Source organism: Trichosurus vulpecula, chromosome 1, assembly GCF_011100635.1.
Source record: "Trichosurus vulpecula isolate mTriVul1 chromosome 1, mTriVul1.pri, whole genome shotgun sequence".
Lineage (NCBI taxonomy): Eukaryota > Metazoa > Chordata > Mammalia > Diprotodontia > Phalangeridae > Trichosurus > Trichosurus vulpecula.
The window spans coordinates 432,014,004-432,036,258 of record NC_050573.1 but is presented as its reverse complement, the minus strand read 5'-3'; the positions used below and the strand labels follow the sequence as shown (position 1 = coordinate 432,036,258).

The 22,255-nt window shown below is 39.8% G+C and overlaps 1 protein-coding gene across 6 annotated transcripts in view; it reads right to left on the bottom strand.

Moving 5' to 3' along the window:
- Nucleotides 1-16,317, bottom strand: part of ERBIN (erbb2 interacting protein) — a 191,029-nt gene extending 174,712 nt beyond the window's left edge. For all 6 annotated transcript variants that reach the window (XM_036762182.1, XM_036762176.1, XM_036762190.1 and 3 more), the window contains exon 1: nt 15,561-16,317. The gene's annotated coding sequence lies outside the window, so the exon portion shown is untranslated. The remainder of the gene's footprint in view (nt 1-15,560) is intronic.
- Nucleotides 16,318-22,255: the final 5,938 nt, after the last annotated feature.

Here is a 22,255-nt window from a genome sequence, read left to right as displayed (position 1 = left end):
ATGGAGTTGTAAACTAATCTAACCATTCTGGAAAACAATTTGGAACTATGCCCAAAGGACTATAAAACTGTGTATTTGATACAGCAAGACCACTGCTAGGTCTGTATCCCAAAGAGATTTTTTTTAAAAAGAGAGAGAAAAGAGAAAAGGACCTATTTGTACAAAATTATTTATAGTAGCTCTTTTTGCGGTAGATTAGAATTGGAAACTGAGGGGATGCCCTCAGTTGAATGGCTGAACAAGGTGTGGCATATGATTGTTAATAGGATATTACTGTGCTATAAGAAATGACAAGTAAGATGATTTCAGAGAAACCTGGAAAGACTTACATGAACTGATAACAAAGCAAGCTGAGCAGAACCAAAAATATACTGTACACAGTAACAGCAATACTGTACAAGAACTGTGAATGACTTGGTTATTCTCAGCAATACAATGATCTAAGACAATCCCAAAGGACTCATGATGAAATATGCTGCCTCCAGAAAAAGAACTGATGTTGTCTGAATATAGATTGAAGCATACTATCTTTCACTTTTCTTTTTCTTCCTTTCTTTTTTTGTTCAAGTCTTCTTGCACAAAATGACTAATATGGAAATGTTTTACATGACTGTACATGTGTAATCCATATCAGATTGCTTACTGTCTGGGGGTGGGGGCGGAATAGAATTTGGAACTCAAAACTTTAAAAAAAATGTTAAAAATTGTTTTTTACATATAATCGTGGTGAAAATAAAAAAAAAATTTTAAAAACACTCTCAAGAAACTCATGGTTTTAATTAAGGAGACAGTGTGCAACCAACTAGTTATCCCTTCTACACCTCAATTTTCCCCACCACAATTTCAATATATAGCAGGCTAGCATAAGAAATTAAATGGGAATTTGGGAGAGTTTTGTGGAAGTCACAGACAGACATGAGAAGGCCAGCGGATGACACAGAAAAAGTCTGGAAACTCCAACGTGCATAAAATATATGTATAGCATTGTATAATATAGCCTATGACCAAATACTTAACCCACATTTTACAATATAGTATTATAAACATCCCACAAAAGAAAAAAAAATTCAAACTTCTTCTCTGATTCAAAGGGAGGGCCAAGAAAATCTTAATGCAGATTTTCCAGATCGCAGGGGCTCCACATCCTTAACCCTGGTGATGTAGAATTCTAGCAATAACTATATACAAACAAATACACAGTAGAAATAGGAAATTATCATCAGGAAAGACATAAGCATTAAAGGGAATCTGCAAAGGCTTCTTGTATAAGATAGGATTTTATCTGGAACCTAAAAAAAACCAAAGAAGCCAGGGAATAGATGTGAGGAGAGAGGGGGAGTGCCAGGCATGAGGGACAGCCAGGGAAAAATGCCTGAAGTAGGGAGATGGAGTGTCTTATACAACAGTAATGAAGCCAGTGTCACTGGATTGAAGAATACCTGGGGAGAATAAGCTATAAGTCTGAAAGGCAGGAAAGGGCTAAGTTACATGGATGGCTTTAAAAGCCAAAGAGAATTTTATATTTTGTCCTGGAGGTGACAGGGAGCCACTGGAATTTACTGAATAGTGGACAAATACTTGAGGCAAGGAGACCAACCAGAAATCTACTGGAAGATATCAAGAGCCTTGCTTATTTAATGAACTTTGCTTCTTCAAAAAGCAACCAAAAACTATACAATCAACCGATTGTTATTATAAGAGCTCCTAGATATATCATACTATCTTTTCTATGATAAAAGATATGAATGCATTCCCTTCCCCTCTTCCTTCCCCCCCAACCAGCTCTTCTCTTGCTTTCCATGAATTCTTCCAAGAGTTTAGCAATTAAATGGCAAAATAATCAATATTAACACATTTCAAGACTCATCAAACAATAGAAAAAACTCTTTGAGTTCTTCAATTATGGATAGCTAGTAACTTTGACAGATCAATTAGACATATACAAATATTAGAATTAGACAGATACAGATATTAGATGTGTATAACAGATAATGAGAGAGAGAAAGAGAAAGAGAAAGAGAGAGATGGAGGTGCATATGAGACAGACAGACTCACACTATGAGGATTGACAGGACTACTCAGTCATTAACAATAAATCATAGCTTGGAAACTTAGACACAGAGGTACAATCTTAATAATAACACTACCACAAAAGACAATAACTCCTCTTCCTACAAAGCATAGTATCATTATTCCTTTAACCAGTGAATTCTAAGAAAAAGCTGGCCAAAGACAATTCTATTCCTATAGCCAAACAAAATAAACTCAGAGGCTGTGCTGATTCTCTCAAGAAAAATCAATTCCAAATACTGTCACCATTTGAATTATACTTCTTTGAAAACAAAGGCAAACATAGAACCAGGCAAAGAGCAACAAAGTTTAACATTTCTAACTCTGCAAGGGCTTGACAGAAGTAAAGTTCCTAAATGCTTTCCATTTTTTACATAATTATTCCTTTTAATTGCACTGTTAACCCTACTTTGCCCCTTTATTCAAACTTCTATTAGGAATTATTTGTACTGAAGAGACTACATACTACCAGTGTTTCTTCTGTTTCCATTAGTCCCGTATTTAGTTGAGTGTGTATGTATGACTTTCCTGCTGAATCTGTTTCCGGTTCCATTTTAACACTTCCATCACTGGCCAATTGCCAATTTCACAAATCACATTCTGAGAAATCTATAAAAGCTGTCCAATTTTCCTACATATGCAAACTGTAAATGAAAAATAATTGGGTGGGGGAGCTTTCAGATTCCTATTATGCCCAAGAATTCTGAACAAGATTAAGAAACACAAGTTAAACAACACTCGTTCATTCCACAGGCATCTAAGTGCAAAGCATAGTGCTAGGTAGGCACTGGGGGAAATACAAAGTTATTTAAAACAGGGTCTCTTCCCCAATGCAACTCAACAGCAGGGGAGGAGTCTATTTTGAATGAATGTTGAGTAGAAGAATGTAATCTCGACTTCTTAATTTACTTTTGAGTTGCAATGAAATGGAGATTTTGGGATTATGAAAATACAGTGACTAAAATATCCATACCTTTTACCAAAGGTCCAAATACTGGGCTTAGGACTCAAGGAGGCCACTGATAAGAAGAAAGTCCTCATATACAGCAAAATATTTATAGCAGCACTTTTTGTGAAAGCAAAGAATTAGAGGCAAAGTAGATGCCCAGCATTTGGGGAATGGCTAAACTAATTGTGGCACAAGAACATAAAGGAATATTAAGTATGCTGCAAGAAATGATGACAGTGATAAATATAAAGAAGCATGGAAAAATCTACATGAACTGATGCAGAGTGAAATAAGCAGAGCCAAGAAAATAATCCATACAATGACTACAATAATATAAAAGAATGATTACATAGCACACACAAAATTGAAAGTGAATACTGCAAAATTATAAGAATAAGCATAGCTAGAAAGAAGACACATGAGAAGACACTCCTAACTTACCCCTCTGCAGAAGTAGGAGGTCCATTAATTGTTGAACACTGTATGTATTTGCAGACTTTTTCAATATATTGATCAGTTATACTGACTTTTTTCTCCTTTCTTGCCTTTAAAAAATATTGTCTGTTATATGAGATGGCTCTCTGGGAGACAGGGATACTGGGGGAATATTTGTTATCAGTTCATGAACAACTGAACGACTGAGGGGGATGGGAGGTAATAACAGAGAGTCAACCCAGCAAAATCAAACTCTAGATTACCAGTAGAGTACAAATACAAAACATAATCCAGATAGGAATTCTAGATAATCCAGGAAGATGCTTTTTGGATGTTGAAGAAGATAGGTTGCAAAAGAAATATATGAATCAGAGGATATACCCTTCTATAGAGTACACACTGAGAATTCTTCAATTTGCCTTCAGTTCTGAGGTGGCAAGAATTTCAGTGGCAAGCAACTGAAGAAAGTTTCTATTACAAACTGTATTATATGATTGAAAAATATGTGTGTGTGTGTGTGTGTGTGTGTGTGTGTGTGTGTGTGTAAAAAGGTACAGGATATCTGGAAAAAGAAGGTGGACTATCAGTTAGTTTGATTCTGAATGCAAATTAAATCCACAGAACTAAAAAAACAGTTAAATGTTTATTAAGCACTATGTCCACAATACTATACTAGAGTGACATGGGGAACACAAAATAGGGAGTCATGATCTTTGCCCTCCACGGGCCTACAATTTAGCTCTGCAGTTGACATGACAATTATAGAAAAATGAAACTCACTACAAGTAATCCCCAATGTAAAAATAATTTTATTCCAAGTTGGAATTTAAAGGGGAAATGAATTTTTCCAAAAATCAATGTCATACATGGTGATTAGGTTCTTAGGCCAATCCAAAAAAGTCTTACAGAAACAAAAATAATCTAAGGCAGAGCCTTTCCCCACCTCATCTACTGAACAAGTGAGGTCTCTCTACCCAGTACAATGTCAACTCCTTGAGTGTAGACCTTTTGTGTGAGTACCCCTAGCTCCCAGCCAAATGGAATGCATGTAAGTATGCACGTAATGTTTGTGTAGTATGAGAACTATTGCTTCCTTTCTGAGCAACTGGAACAGGACTTTATAAGGTACAAGTAACTGGTGGTGGCTCCCATGATCTGAAATAGGAGCTTCAACTAAAAACCAACTAAAAACAGAAGGGAAAAAGTAGAACAAAAGGCTCTTAATCAGGAATAAGAATAACCTATGACCTCATGCCAGTGTCAATCCCTTAAAGTACTTCTCAGTTACCTTTTCTCTTCAGATCCCAGAAAGGAGCTGTCTCCTATTTTCAATAATACCATTTATCGCTGACCATGGTTTCTACCCTTTCTTAATCCGAAAGAGAAAATCTTGAAACTACTACGTATACAAGGATACAAACTACGTATACGTATACAAGGATACGTAGATGCAATTTTTTAAATTCCCTAACCTCAAGAAGACTATATTCTACTGGGGAAAATGGGTTACAAGTCAAACACAAATGTGTATGTTACAAGGAAAACTGAGGAGAGAGAAAGCACTCAACATGTGGGTGTGGAGGGTAAAGATAATGGAAGATAACACCTAAGTTGAAGCCTAAAGGAAGACAAGGATTTTAAGAGGCAGAAATGAAAAATGGAGTAAATTCCAGACTTGGTGAAAGACTTACAAAAGGGGCAGGAGTTCAGGAAACCAGTGGGATGCAGATTTCATAAAGGGCAGTAATGTGAAATATGCTAGAAAGTGAGGCAAGCTAGACTGTGGTGGGATTTTAAAATACCAAGCTATAAGAAGTTTGTATTTTATCCTAAGGCTACAAGAAACTACTAATGGACATAAAGCTGGGGGCATGTCTGGAGTTAACTGTCTCATCCAAAGAGAGAGGCCCTCTCCTGCAATGTTATCCTTCTACCTGAATAATTATAAATAGTGAAGTCATTATTTTGCAAGGTAGCCCATTCTTTTAGGACAGTTCTAATTTTAATGAATTTCTTCCCCTGCATTGACATGAAATCTGTCTCCTCCTAACTTGGACCTACTGGTACTAATTCTGTCATATGGAACCACACAGGTTAAGTCTTGTTTCTCTTCCATGTAACTACTTTTAAATATGGGAAAGGTGGTTATGAAACCTAAATATCTACTTCTCTGAGCTAAATATTGCAGATTCTTCATCCCCTTCTTCAGTTAGGTGTCAGAATATTAGATAATTGGAGTAATTTAGAGTAAACGGCAAATAATTAAAAAAGAAGAGTAAATTAAAATAAATTTCCAGAACAAGCTATCAGTGATCAAGTTCAATTCCTCTCGACCTGTCTGCTACAGCACATAACACATGAAATCTGAATGTGCCACACTTCTCTCTAACCAACTTCATTAAGTCTGCAAGGGTAACACTGAGAAAAGAGGTATAACATTGAACATATGCACTGTATAACACTGAACATATGCACTGTTTCTATTTCCTTGAATCTCTGGTGCCCTTCTCTTTCCTTTGGCTGAGAAAGTAGAGCAGTTATTAGGAAGGCAATGATTAAGAATAACCTAACTTACAAGACTTCTATACTTCTGGCCCTCTCACACTTCAAAGCCATATACTTCAAAGCTACAGGAATTTCCAATCAGGAATGTTCCACCAGGACCTGAAAGTCAACAAGTACCAAAAAGAACTTTATATTCTGTCCCATCTCCCAAGGCATTCTTCGATTTCACACATGATTCAAAACCATGGGGTAAACTTGGTCTCTTCCCTCTCACTCACAGTTTGGTATAGTACAAAAAGCTCTGGAGTCAGCAGATCTGAGGTCAAAGCCCACAAATGATATTTGCTGCTATTACCTCTGGAACCATTGGACAATTCACAAGCTCTGCTATTTCTTCATCTTCAAAAATGAAGGGGTTAATATAGAGAGCCAAGTAAATAATTGATTGAAACAAAAACTTCGGCAAAGTTACAAGATATAAAGTAAAACCCACATAAATCATTAGCATTTCTGTATATTACCAATAGTAAGAAATAGATAAAAGTGACAACACAAATTAATTTATTTGGTACCATACCAAACTACCAAAATATTACTTTAAAAAGCTACTAAAAATAACAAAATTAATCAGGAGGAACAAAACATCAAGAATATGAAGGGAAATGCGTAGAAGTACTAGACTTCAAACTATATACTAAAAATCGTCAAAACCATTTGGTACTGGTTAAGAAACAGAGAGGTCAATCAGTGGAACAAATTAAGTTATACTAGCCTGCAGGTCCCCAGCATGTCAGTGAGATCCTAGAATAACACAACACTCAATAACTCAAGAAATAACAGAACTATCCAAGACCTTCCTTCTAGAAGTGCACAGAGCCCAAGTCCAAGGTCAGGAAGTAGGCTAGAAGGACAAGCAAACAAAAAAGCAAACTGAACTGAGAGTGCTTGAGGGAAAAATTGGAAAATAAATGAGAATTATGGAAGGAGGAAGAACTCAAATGGGAATTAACAGATTAGAACAAACAGCACAAACCCTTGCTCAAGCAATAAACTCCTTGAAGATTAGAATGGACCAAAGAGAAGCCAATGACTCCATGAGGCAACCAGAGATATTACAACAAATTTAAAAGGCTAAAAAGAGAGAGAAAGAAGAAGAAGAAGAAGGAGAAGAAGAAGAAGAAGAAGAAAATGTAAGATATCACATAACAAGAACAATAACAAGGCTAAAACAGATTTCATGGTTCTTATTTTAGTACTCGTATAAAGACTTAGTCTTTAAAAAAAAAAGAGGTTATTAAGGTAACATTCTGGCTGAAAAATATGAATTTAACATGGAGGTATTCCTTAACCAGGGGTCATAACAGATGAACTAGTTACATTTGATAAGTATAGGTGCCATCTTATTGGCCAAGCATTTCTTCCACAATCTTGTTCTGATTTGTATATTTGCTGGCAGAAAATCACTAAGAATTATATATCTCAGTTACTTGGCAGATAATTTTTTCTTGGTATTCAAATGTCAAATAGACTGTTTTTCCTTTTCAACACCAAATTCAGTTCACTAATAATGTCATGCTTGTAATATCTCCCCATTGCTTTTTAAGATCCTTCAGGCCAGCAACTATTTTTCACCTTTGTATCTCAACCACATTTCACATGGGGTATATGGAGTGTTCAGGGATGACATGCACCTCTGTGTGAGGGCTTGCTGAACCTTCTCAATGCTGCTCATTTTTGGTTTCCACCTGGCACTCAACTCTCACCTGGGGCTCCAAGAAGCTGTAGCATGTGCAACAGCTACACCTCGATAAAACCATCTCAGCAGAAGGGCTAAACCAGGTTGAGGATAGTTGATAGTCCTCAAACATGGGGGATGTCTATCCCAACATGTGAAGACTTCTTCCCGGCAGAATGGTCGTAGATGAGAACAATTTGTTCCAATGGCCATGAAGGCAGCTAAAGCAGGCGCCGTGGAACACTAAGCGCTTGGTCAGACACTGAAGACGCCAAAGTCGTCCACTTCATCCCAGGCCATCACCAGTCATCTTGACTTTGTCTTGCCACTGGACTTCAATGACTCTGGAAAAGAGAGTGAGGCTGACAAGTTTGTGCAACTCTGCCTCACTTAAATCCAATTCATGCTGGAGTCAAGACTTAACCCTGTAACTTCACAGGTCCTCTTCCAAAACAAAGGACAGGCAACAACAACAAATGGTCAAAGGCTATGAACAGGCAGTTTTCAAAGGAAAATTATCAACCATACAAAAAAGTGCTCCAAATCAATAATCGTTAAGAGAAAAGCAAATTAAAACAATTCTGAGTTCCTACTTCATGCCTATCAGATTGGCTAAACTGGCAAAAAAAAGGAAAATGACAGATGCTAGAGGGACTGTGGAAAAACAGGTACATGTAATGCTGTGAACTGGTCCAGCCATTCTGAAGAGCAATTTGGAACTATGCCCAAAATACTATTAAACTATGTATAACCTTTGACCCAATGATGCTGCATACTAGATCTATATCCCAAAGAGAACAAAGAAAGAGGAAAATGACACATATACAAAAATAATGTATAGTAGTTCTCCTTGTAAGGGCTAACTGGAAACTAAGGGAGAATCCATCAATTAAGGAATGACTTGATAAAATTATAGCATAAGAATCTGATGGAATACTATTGTGCTATAAGAAACCACAAATGATATGGTCCTGTAACCAGAACAATTCATAAATACAAACACTGTAAAGACAACTTTGAAAACCATGGCAACTGTAATCAACATAATGGCCAACCATTGCTATTCACCTCCAGATAAGATAGCTTATAGACTCTGACTCAGATTGAGGCTTATTGTTTTGGAGTTTTGTTTGGTTTTGGTCATGGCCAAAGCAGGAATCTGTTTTGTTCAACAGTACATGCTCCTAACCATTTTGTTTTTCCTGCTTCCTCAAGGGGGGTGGGGGGGTGGGGGGGTTGTGAAGCAATTTTGGACCGGAAAACAATTTAATTAAAAAAAATTATGCCCCCCAAATTACAAAACTGTACAAACTCACTGACTCTGAGTTACCACTGCTAGGCCTATATTCCAGAGATATCAAACAATGGGGAAAATAACCTATATCTTTAAAAAAAAGTATTTAAAGTAGCTCTTTTTTTGTAGTGGCAAAGAATTAGAAACTGATGAGGTGCCCATCAATTGAGAAATGGCTAAACAAATTATGGCCTATGAATATAATAGAATACTACTGTACTATAAGTAGTAAAGAAGGTGACAGTTTCAGAGAAACCTGGGAAGATTTCTATGAACTGATGCCAAGTGAAGTGAGCTGAACCAAGGGAACAATTAGAGACAACTCTGAAAGACTCAGGAATGCTGATCAATATAGTAACCAACCACAATTCCATAGGACTCATGACATAAAACATGCTACCCACCTCCTAACAGAGTTGACAGAGTAATTTTTTAGATATCGCCAATGTAAGAATTTGTTTTGCGTAACTATACATGTTTGTAAAAGTTTTGTTTTTCTTGTTTTATCAAAGGGGAGTAAGAGAGGGGAAATGTGGGAGAGAAAGAGATTATAGATTTGAAAAGAAAATAAAATTTAATAACATGAGCTAGCTATGAATATTCTGGGAGACTCCCTTGTACGTGGGTGTACCTAAAGTGTCTCCTTGAATGAATCAGAAGCCATAGGGAAGGACCAAAAAAGAAAATCTGCTTCCAGGATGCTGGAGGTTGGGGCTAGGACAAGTCCATAGCGAGCTCTCTGGAGGTTTCAGGCTTCTTAGACTGATCTTCATACTAATATGAAATACTAGTGATCTGCCAAAGAGTTTCCAGTAGTATAAAGAAATCAAACACTGCATTATAGGAGAGGATCATTCTCTTTAAACTTGCTCCCAACAGAGGAAGAACACAGCTAACTGTCAAAGCCACTCTCACGTAAAACTAGAACTCGGAAGACTATCTTCTCCAATATGTAAGCCCGTAAAAGGCAAGAGAAGTGGGTTTTTTTTAACATACTTTTAAAATACATATTTATTTCACTATGATTCAATAAATCATCAAATTAGAAAGAATCTGAGATCCAGTCCAACCTTTAAAGATGAGAAAACTGAGGTCCCAAGAAACTAAGTAATCTACACCAAGTCACACAGCTCATTTGTGGATGGCCTATAACAAAACCAAGGTTTCAATACTTCCAGCTGAATGTTATACCAAAAGACTTTACTGTTGGTGAATGAGGTATTTCACAATCCCAAGCAAATCTTCCAGATAACTAAAGCTTACACTTTAAGGAAAAACTTTTTAAAAATGTTAACCAAATGGAGGCAGCTAGGTGGCGCGGTGAGTAGAACACGGGCCCTGGAGTCAGGAGGACCTGGGTTCAAATCCAGCCTCAGACACTTGGTCCACTTACTAGCTCTGTCACTTAACCCCAACTGCCCTGCCTTCCCCCTCCAAAAAAAACTTTAACCAAATGTATTATGTATTCCCACGTCTTCTTAAAGAGAGTACAATGAATATAATTTAAGTTTTTCTTAATGACGATAGGTCACCATAGAATTAACTATTATATTGAGCTGTAATGCAATGATAGCCCAATAACTAAGTGACCAAAGTCAACAATGTTTTTTCATTTGTCTACTTTTTTGTAATTTTTCTCTTTCTGCTCCTTATCATCTCCTGTCATTTCTTGCTGAAGTCTATGTTTGCTTCTCTCAAACACCTCAATTTCCCTTTTAATTTGCTACTTCTAATCTGACATGGCGCAGGAAGCCAGAAAAGCCAGCTTATTAGAATTCTTTGTAAAGTCAAAATTAAATAGACTGAGTTTTCAAAGTTCTCATAAATAAAGTATAAGTTTTACTTTACCATAACTGTGTGTCTGCTATGTAGGCTGCTCAGGTCTTTTTTAACTTATCCCTAGATTTCTCCACTGTCTCCTGGATAATTCAAATCACTGAATAAGTGATCTCCGGATAAATGAAATTACTGTGCTTGCTTATCACTATCTATCTATAGATAACTCTCTAAGTCACAGAAGTGCCAAACCACATTGGTAGATGGAATTTCCTCATCCTGGAGTTCCCTAGACCATTGAAATTATAGTTTCGGTCCCAGACCCAATTTGTTTATAGCACCTATTTTAGATTACAAGACAAGAAGTGGCCTGTACCTTCGGTTTTATGCCTAATCCCCTGTCACACAATGATGCCTAGTACAGTGTTTTGAGATCTTCTAGGTGAGGGGTATTTAGCCTGAGGTAACTAAACTTGTTTGTTTTTTCAATATGTAAATGTGTATTTCAACATAATTGGTTTCCTTTATAATGCTATGTTTGTTACTGTATGCATTTAAAAACATTACTCTGAGAAACAGTCCATAGGCTTCACCAGTCAAATTCCTTCATTTTACAGGGGAGAAAACTGAAGCACAGTGAAGCTAAGTAACTTGCCCAGGGTCACCCTAGTAGTTAGAATTCTTAAGGTAAAAGTAATAATGATTTGATATAGAGACAAAGAATGCTATCATGGAAGTAATAACGATTTTTTTTTAAAAAGACCAGAGGAAAGAGAGATAAAAATATAAGGTGACCCGATGTCACACTATTTCTGACTTCCAGGAGTTTACAATCTAGATAGAAAACAAAACACATGCAAAAATGATGACAAGTTACTATGTTAAATCATAAACTAGGAATTTAAATGAAGAGAAGATACAAAATCAGATTGGTTTAGGAAGCAAAACCTTCTTGGGAGAATTTTTTAACAGGACCTTCAACACAACTAGGGACATGAGGCATGGAACAGTGAAGAAGAGATGGGCAAGCAGCAGTTCAAGTGAATACAAGACAGTCCCAAGAGAAAGCAAGCTCAGAGACATCCAAAGCACTGAATAGAGAAAGGGAAATGCAAATGACTGTCAAATAAAGCAGTCAGAGGAAGAAGAGGGAAAGGAATTAGGTAGGGTAACAACAACTGAAGTTTCCAGAAAATGGAAAAGAAAGTCAAACGATCAATCTGAGTGACAGAAGGAAAATGGACGTGATATGTGATTCTTATCATAGCAACCTAGGAAGGAACAGAAGATAAATACATCACCTAAGCCTTGGAAGAGGAAATGTCTAAGTGGAGAAAACAAAAATTCTCTTGGCATTCCAAGCTTGGAACTTAAGCTTATAAAAAGCAAAATGTATATCAATTATACTTTCTTTATGGTACCTAGCATATTATGAGTACTAAATAATTAAATTATGTTCCTGATTAAGAAATCACATGCCACAATTTAAAATACCAAAAATTGCCAAGCATGTTAAGAAAATTAAAAAATGCATCTGAAAGAGTAAGCAAGCATTCTAGAGGTTTATATGCATTAAGGGGTGTTCCAGGAGAAAGAGAAAAAGTGGTAGAGAAAGGTTAAAGTGCAAAGTAAGGTGGAAATGGATTGAAGTTCATTAAGAAAATCATTTCAATTTCAAAAACAAATTGGGTTAATAATTTTTGTTTAAACCTTTTCATTCTTGCATAGGAGAAACATATACAGTGCAAACTTATCACAAGGAGTTAAACGAAACAATTAAGATCACAGATTCAGAGCCGGAAAGGATCCTAGAGGTCTTCTAGTCCAAACCCCCTCAGTTTAAAGATGAGGAGACAGAGGACCAAGGAGTTTGGAAAATTTGCCAACAATCATACAAGTTGCAAAGTGGCAGGGCCCAAGTCCTCTTAACTCCAAATCCAGTACTCATTCCCCCACAGTATGCTGCTTCCACCTTCATTACTAAACCCAAGACAACTAAAACCACAAAATCAAAATTTGGCTTCCACCCTTTGGCATAAGCTTTTTCATGCACTCAAATGTTAGAATGACATCATCTAAAACTGCAAATTGTTCTTTATTACTTAACACTCAAACCACATAACTAGCAAGTGGAAGTAAATCCACATTTAAATTTTCTATTTTCAACAAACCAAATAAAAATCACTAACTATATTTTATGCACCATAAGCAAAATTTTCAGGGATGTCTGCCACTGATCAAATACTGCAAAAGAGTTCTAAGTATTTATATACATATGCACTAAGCTTTGAGACCATTTTAAAAATATTTGAACCACTGCAGACAACTGATAACAGTATTTAGGAGAAATGTAATTTTTATAAATATGCTCATACTCCCTCCAAAAAAAAAAATATGCTCACACAAAAAAAGCAAGAATTACAAAATGCTAGAATGTAAAGATGGAAGGGGACTTAGAAATCATCCTGTCAGGCTCCTTCATTTTACGAGTGAGGAAAAAAGCCTAGGGAAGTTAAGTGAATTGGGATTGTGTCTACTCTCTATTTCTAGGCTGTCAGAAGAAAATAGTCTCATAAATTCATCAAGTTAGTATCCAACAAGCTTAATGGACCTGTGGAATTCTAAGATCTATACTTACTAAGTGGATTATGCTTTTATTAAAGAAAAAAAGAAAAATAGGCAACATGACTAGAGAGTTGGTCTCAAGGTAAGACCTGTAATTCAAGTCAAGCCTTGGACACACACTTGGCTAAGTGACTTGGTGCAAATCATCAGTGGCCCAGGAAATTCTACAAATTATAAACTGCAAAATAATGGAGGTTCTGCAATGGTACAGTTTCCTAACAGAAGGTGGGGGGGCAGGAGAGGTAAGGAACATTTATTCAAAAAACACTAATAACACCGGTTTAAAAAGTTCTTGACTCAAAACCTAGACTCTTTATTTGTGGCTCCCCCAAGAGGAGATAAACAAAAATTACATAAAAAAACAAAAACTGGTTCATAGACATTGCTGGATATAACAATTTTCTTCTGTAAGTTACTGGGACAGAGAAACAAAACTCTGGAAAGCACTCTTTCTTTGTAAGAGGACTGCTGCTCTATTTAGGCTTTGTTGCTTTTGTGCCAAGGATATGCCATATAAGGAATCTCAAGTTCAATGTCATTTATTTTGTTCAGCTTTTTCAGATGTCCAGGAATAACCTCTTTGGCTAGGTAATAATATGCATTTTATATTCCTTAAGCAAGCTAGTTTGATTTAGTATTTACTTACAGAACTAACTAACTAGCAAGAAAATAACTATCTGGAGAGAAAAGTTTCTTTACTGATAAAGGCCAACTTAACATGTAGCAGTAAAATTTTAATATTTGTCTTTTTGCATTTAATACAGATCAAAGCTGTTAGGAAGAAGTAATAAATAATACATTTGATCGAAATATTTTAAACTTGAACTTTCTCCTTTCCCTAAGGAAGCTACCATCTTTTCCAATTGCCACCAATTATCTGAGATCTGATAAGTAAACTATGTATCAACTGACATTTTAAAGGGAAATTACCTACAGAATTTTCCTTGTACTCAAAAAGACAACCTTTTTGCTCCTTAGCCCCCTAAGTACTACCGACAAAAGTTAAACTATCCTTTCACACTAACAAATTCGGATCTGCTGAAACCCAAGAACCAACTGATAGAATCTGTGAAGTCTACTAATTGTTTCGAACACTTGGACTGAACTAGGTGGCCTCTGACATCTCTTCCAACTCAGATTTTGTGACTCTTTAAATCAGAGAATACAATAAATTTTTGCCATGTTTTAGTCCAGCCTCCAAATTAAATTTGATAACAACTCTTCCTAAACAGAAATCCATTATATACAATAATATAATATAAAATATTTATGCCAAAATGGTAAAATCCTCAAAAAATCAAGTATAAATACGAGAAAAGCTGTGCATAAATGTGTACTGTGGCTGTCATGCAGATAAAGATTATCAAAGGCTTATCAACCCAGTTGCAGGTGTTTTTCAAAACTTACACCTTCCTCTTTACTCGAAAGAACAAGGAATCATATCCCTTATTTCCGTTCATTTCTAAACTGGGCACTAACAGGAAAAATCCGATTAAGATAATTGTTTTTTAATAAACTTGTTAAACAAGTCTTTGTCATATGGTTCCTTAAAGGGCCAAAATAAATGCCCTCTCTTGCGGACAAGAAAACGCAGGCTAAATTTTACCAAAACCTCCTTAAACCCCATCCCTACCCTCAAATTAAACAAGGAGTTTTTGTTGTTGTAGTCATTTTGTTAAAAAGCCAGCAGCCGCACGCACGGCGACTGTCAGGGGACCGACCCTCCTGGAGAACTTAACTTAAACGCCCTCGAATAGTTAACAGTGTAAACAAACGTGGCAGACAATCTCCACGGCAAACCACTAAGGAGCGACATCTTCCTGCCTAATTGGCAAATCCAAAGTTGCTAGATTCAGTCCACTTAAAAGAAAAAATTCCGGAGAATGCATTTTAGGAGCGGCCAAGTGGTTACCTACTTCGGGACCCCGGGCAGAACAAAGGAATCCTATGTCTTCAAGGGCTTAACAAAAAAAAAAAAAAAAAAACAACAACCAACTTTGCGTTTCCCCCCTTCCCCGGAATCCTCCGACCTCTCCCCTAATATTACGTGAGGCCAGAAGGTGGACGAGAGGCAGCCCCGATATTTCACGGATCCAGGGCAGTCGGACTTCCAAAGGGGACGAGGACAGAAAAATCCTCCTGCCCCCCTCCCCACGCTCGCCCCCCATTACCTCTCCGGAGTCCTCGGCCTCTTCTTCAGGCTCCCAGCGGGAGCATGATGGGGCTCGCTTTCTCCCCAAGACGCGGCTCCCCAGCCAGCCCTCGCGGGGTCTTTTCTCTCGGGGAGGGCGGATGTGAATGGGGCTGCGGGGCGGCCTCTCGCAAGAGGAAGAGGAGGCTGGTTTCGGCTTTTGGGGTGGAAGGGGGGTGTTGCAGGCCGGTTTCCTGGTCTCAAGTTTTGACACGAGTTTCCCAGCCGCCCCAACCAGGATCCCCCGAGGAAAAGGGGAAGGCAAAAAAAAAAGTTTTCTCTCGTGACACCGCCCGGAATTACTGCATGAAACTCACTTCCTGCCCGGGCGAAGAAGCAGAATCCAGGTTCTCGCAGGGGAACCCGGAAAACCAGCTCGACCTAAGCCGGGGAGCAGGAGGCGGGCGGAGGAGGGGGGAGGGTGTCTGTCTGTCTATCGGTCGGTCTCTCCCGCCGCCGCCGAGGACCGTCCGAGCTCCAGCTCCAGAGATGGACGATCCGAATGCAATCCTGCAAAGCCGCCGAGTGCGCTCGCGGTGCCACCGGGTGGGCAGAAGCCGACGACGCGCCCCGCACCGGGCCCCTCCCGGGCCCCACGAGCGAGGCTGCACCGCGCCCCTTCCTCCTGCTGCTGCCGCCGCCGAGGCCCTCGCTAGGCCACCTCCTGCAGCCGCTGCCGCCGCCGCCGGGGTTATTGTCTCGATCGCGCCTGCCGCGCCCTTCGCTTGCGCTGCCGCTGCCGCTGCCGCCACCGGGTCCCGAATCCAGGGAGAAAGAGGGAGGGGGCAGGCACGCGGGTCGGCCCCCGGCCGTCGGTCCGCCCGGCCCGGGTCTCCGTCCCCTCCTCCTCCCCACCCCCCTGCCCTCTCCTAGAGCTTGCGGTTTCCCGCCCGCGCTCCGCTCCCGCAGCCCCGGACCGCTGTGGCGGCGGCGGAGGAGGCTCCGCGACCGCGGGCGGGGTGGGAGGGAGAGACACGGACGACGACGCCGAGCTTGACGCCGAAATTAACGCCGGGGCCGAGGCAGCCGCGGCTAGCCGCGCCACATTCACTAGACACCGACCGGAGGGGAGGGGAAGAAGGCGGAGGAGGGGGGAGGGACCGGGCTGGAGCTGAAGCAGGAGGGGAGCGCAGCCTCTCCGGCGGAGGCTGGCGGGGAGCAGGCGGCAACAGCGCCCCCCGACCAGGACTGAAGGGAAGGCACTGCGCACCGCAGGCTCGAGCGGCGGAGGGGGAGGGGAAGGGGGCGGGGCCGCCGCTGCGAGCGGCCTCCAGCCGGCTCTCACCCCAACTGCCAGCCGCGGCGGGGCGGCTGGAGGCCGGCGCGAGCCAGTCAGTTCGCGGGGGCGGTGGGACGGCCCAATGGCTCGCCTGGGCCTCTGGGGAGGGGAAAGGAATGAAAGGATCTGGGGAGGGAGGGGGAACGAAGTGCGGGGTGGGGGAGGGGCCGCCCGCGGCAGGTTCGAGGGAGAAGTGTACCGAGGAGAAGCCACGGAGCGTGTCCGGGCTACCTCCCCCATCCCGCGCCCCCGCCGGGCCCAGGGTGGCCCCACGGGGAGCTGTGCAATGCTAACTTTTTTTTTTTTTGCATAAACCCAGTTCCCTTCGGAGGGCTCCTCCAGGCCTCCAGCTGCTAGGAGCATGCAAAGACCGAAGTAGCAAAAGGGCCCCGGGGGCGCCCGACGGACTCCTCCAGGAGCCGAGCCAAGGGCTTGTATTTTTCCTGGGTCTGTTTCCCGGGCTGCGAGCAGCAGGCCCTGGGACTCGCCCGCCCGGCCCCGCCGGCCCTCCAGCCTCGAGTAGTGGGGGTGTCAACTGCAAGGTGCGAAGGGGCAGGGGAGGCTTCCTTCCAGCCGGGATTTCGAGCCGGCAGGTATCCCTTTCTGCTGGAGCATTCCCGGCCACCGTGAAGCTCACACTCGGGCTGCACGGGAACAGCAGCTCTGGATCCCTTCCCGTGCACGGCCCGCTTTGCTGCTAGTCTGCCCCCTGAGCAGTTCGTTGAGTCGTCTCCAGGCCTCCGATTCCGACCGACAGCCAGACAAAACTTGAGCTGGGGTGGGGGAAGGCGGCTCCAAAAATTGCTTTTGTTATTACACGGTGCCCTCATTAGAAGAAGGATTTGACTCACCGCAAACAGCTTCTTTCTGTACTGCAGCTGTTGGATTATGTCTAGCCGTAATCATTCGGTTGCATAAAGCATCTGCATTTATTATTAAGAGAGATACCAAAACATTCAGTTTCATTGCATCTGGAAAAAACGAAAAAGCCTCAACCATAACAGTGGAGTTGTATAGCTTTTTGCATTCCTTGGCTCTTGCTTTTGATATGTTAACAAACTAAAAGATGATCTTGTTTCACTACTGAAGAGGAACAGAAAAAAGAGATATGGTGCACATTTTATCCCCAGCCTTCAACGAAGCTGCATCATTTCTATTTTGGTAACTAATTTCTGGGCCACTTGAAGTCACTTGCTTAACCAAACCTTGCATATGACAGGGAATTATTTATTAAATAGTTTGAATAAAAAGTCTTATATACCGTATTATCTAATAGATGGTTTTAAGCTTTTATCCAGAAAGTACACATGAATTGTCCCCAACAACTTATTTGCCAACGTGAATGTTTACTATTGAAAATGCCTTCGAATAAATTCATCCTCTATACGTGTCCAAAACATAATTAGAGTGGGGGCAGTTATAATTTCTGGAGAACTACCAGGATTAACATATTATTTCGCTGATCTAAAGCTGATTTTAGAAGGGTTTACAGAAAAATTCATTAAATCTCTGGTCCCTGGGGAGTGTGTTTTTTTAAGGATTACAACTAAAACAACTTTACAACTAGATGGCATCTTAGATGTCAACTTCTCCAACTTCTTCATTATACAGATGGGGAAACTGAGGCTCTGAGATTTGCCCAAATTCACATAATACATCTTTGGGACCAGAAAAATCCCTTGTCCCCTGATTGCAAATTCAGCTTTTCCCCCCACAATATACCTTACATTTGTTTAAGATCACATAGGGAAAGTCATCCTTGCAAGTCAGAGATCTAGGTTCCAACTGTTTCTCTGGCATTTACTATGGATGTGGCCATGGGCAAGTCACTGGATTTCAGTTTCTGCTTCTATAAAATGGAGATAGTAACATTTGCACTATTTACTTTATAAAGGCTATTAGAAAAACATTTTGAAAGCTGTTATAGAAATGTGAATTATTATGCCATACCAGAAACTAGAACCTTCATCTATCTCTTTTTTAATTTATTTTTATTTCGCTAGAAATCTTCCAATTACATGTAAAAAAAGATTTAATAATCATTTTTTAAAATTTTAAGTTCCAAATTCTCACCCTCCTTCCTAATCCTATCCCCTCTTTGAGAAAGCAAGAAATTTAATTTTGATTATACATGTGAGGCTATACAAAACATACTTCCATAGTCCAGGTTGCAAAAGAAAACACAAACAAAAAAAATTTAAAAATCAAGACAGTAAAAAGAATTGTGCTTCAATCTACATCCAGAGTTCATCAGTTCTCTCCCTGGAGGTGGATAGTGCTTTTCATTGTGGGTCCTTTGGAATCGTCTTTGATCATTATCTTGATCAGTGTAAGCTAGTCTTTCACAATTGATCATCCTTATAATATTGCTGCCACTGTGTACAGTCTTCTGGTTCTGCTTACTTCACTTTGCATGAGTTCTTAAAAGCTTCCCAGGTTTTTCTGAAACCATTCTGCTCATCATTTCTTATAACACAGTAGTATTCCATCACCTGTATTTCTTTTCAAAAAGAAGCTTTCAAGTCCAGGAAGCAGCTGATGCATACCATTAACCCAAAGCTAGGTTCTCAGTATATCATGATTATGTCAATAGACATAATATAAAGTCTGCATAATAATATTTATGAAATGCTTTAAGGTTTGCAAAGGGCCTTCCTCTCTAAGGTAGTGTAAATATTATCCCCACTTTACATATGAGAAAACAAATTCAGATAAAATGGCATACCCAAAGTCATACATGTTTCAGAGCCAAGATTTGAACCTAAAACTGTCCTGACTTTCCAAGTCCACCTCAACAGTTAAAATATTTCCTGGGATGATAAATATTTACATAATTAAGCTCTAGCTCATCCTGGACCTCTAAGGGCTGATGAAATTCTGACCAATACTTAATAATGTTGATTGGAATTATAATGGGTCATATGAGATCCAGTTCTACTCTACATCATCCCCATTTCAAAGGCTCCAATCTTTCCAAAGGAGACCAGCCTGATTTAGGATCTCTAAAGTTTGGATCTCTTCTTAAGTAGATCTAAGAGTCTCATTCATCCTACACCCAGTAGTACCACCTTTGGGAACATCCCTTACTCCAGGGTTCCTGTGTCTGCACCTATGGGAAGTATGAGGGCCCTGTGGTTACAAGGCTTGAAACAAGTCTAGAGAGGAAAATCAACATGTCCAAAAACTCACAAGCCCATAAGTGGGAGGACTGGAACTTAAAAACCAAGTATTCTGACTAATGTCCTTTACCACAATGTGGAATACAGTGCCTTAACCTGAGACTGAAAGAACTGACTTCCTATAGGGGATGCAGATTTAATTCTCAGAGTAAAGACGCCTGCAGAGATGAAGTCCATTTCCTTGAGTGTCCCAATTCTCATTCCACATAAACAAGACAAGTTCTTAAAAGTAGATGTGATGATGGACTCAGTATGCAGACTAAAACACATTTTGGGGAGATGGCCAATGAAGGAATTATTTTTTGCAGATTTGTTACAAGGGTTTTGTTGGAGTCGGAAAGAGAAAGATTTTTGTTAATTAAAAAATTCAACAACAAATTTTAAAGGAAACGAAATTGGATTGCCTAGGGATCAGGAAAACACCCTTGGAGGAAAGACATTTGACTTGGAGGATTTCTGCTTCAAATTGTTTCAATAACCAGAAATGTCAGGGCCCCATGAGGCTCTGAGTCAACTATATGTCATCAGCGACTGAGGCCAGAGAGCTCCACAAAGGAACAGATCCTAGAGATACTAGTGTTGGAGTAATATCTGACTATTCTCCTGAGGGATATGAAGACTTACGTAAATCCACAACTTCCAGAAAACAGTGAGGAGGTGGTGACATAAATGCTTGAGAAGGGGGAAACTTCCTTGTGTAGGTTCTAAACTTTCTCAAGGGAAGAACAGAGAGAAGGTGGGAATAGTGCTTGTTTTCCACACACTAGGTCACAATCTAACTTGCAAGTTTATTGTTCCCTGGAATGAGACATTCCATCTCCTGCCTTTGCACAAGCTATCCTTCTTACCTAGAATGTATTCCTCCAGCTCAGTATTCCCAGCTTCTTTCAAGACTCACCTGAAATGCTATCTCCTACATGAGGCCAGTTATGATCTTTTCCCATCCCCATCCCTCTTGCTAGAAACCTCTAACCTGAAATTACTTTATGTGTCTTGTAAACCCCACCAACCACCTAGAGCTAGATCTGGTACATAATAGATTCTTATAAAATACTTGTTGAATGAATGAACCAACCCAAATGTCAAAAACCCTTTACTAGCCTGAATGAATAGATCTGGCTAAGTCATCCAGGCCAAAGCCTTCCTCCTTCCCCATCCCTCATGGGCCTCTTCATTTCTGGAATTATGCTTAGTGCTTACCCAAGTGTCTTCCCGCATAATATAATTTCAGAGACTAGAAAAATCATCTGGCCCCCCAAATACCTCTCCCACATTTGACCTATGCTAGATGATCCCTAAAAATTTTACTTCATTCTTTAACTCTTCCATCTTTTAAAATCCAGCCTCAGGTGCTTATTAGCTGTGTGACCCTGGGCAAGTCACTTAACCTTGTTTACCTCAGTTTCCTCATCTGTAAAATGAGCTGGAGAAGGAAATATAAACCACTCCAGTATCTTTGCCAAGAAAACCCCAAATGGGGTCATGAGGAATTGGACAGAACTAAAACGATTGAACAGCAACAATAAAAAAGCAAATAGCCCTTGGAGAGGTCTTATTGGTCACATTATACTTTTTAACTTGAATTAATTTGTCAGATCCTTCCCTGAAAATAAGTTTTATTGAGAGGCACCTCCTCCCCACCCCATTAACAGATAAAGAAACGGATTCAGAGATGATTCTAGGCCCTAGGAATATGATACTAAGTATCTGGCACTAGAATAGAAAGAGAAGGTGGGAGGGTAACAAAGACACATTGCACTTAACTTTGCAATTTTGATCAGGGTTTGCTCTTTTCTACATTGCAAGAATAATCCCCAAACTAGATGGATCTTTAGAAGTTGAGAGATAAGATCCATTTACATAAAGCCTTCTATTGTTGTTATATTGCCTTAGTCTCATCCTACATTAAATGATCAATTCCGATAGAGCTTTATATTGACTGAAATTTAGTATCTGCACACTTTCAAGAAAATGAACATATATCACAAGTGGGAACTACACAGCTCGATAGCCAAGTTATAAATATAATGAATTAAAAATACTTGATTTATCTTAGTTATTAATTATTACGACTAGCTACTTGTTTCTCACTCAAAGGAACAGCAAGATAAATCAGATCTTAGTCTTACACACTCATATTTTAAAGATATTACGTTATTTTGAATGTGTTTCTCCAGCACTTCAAATTAAAATGGATTTCACTTTTAGATTATGACC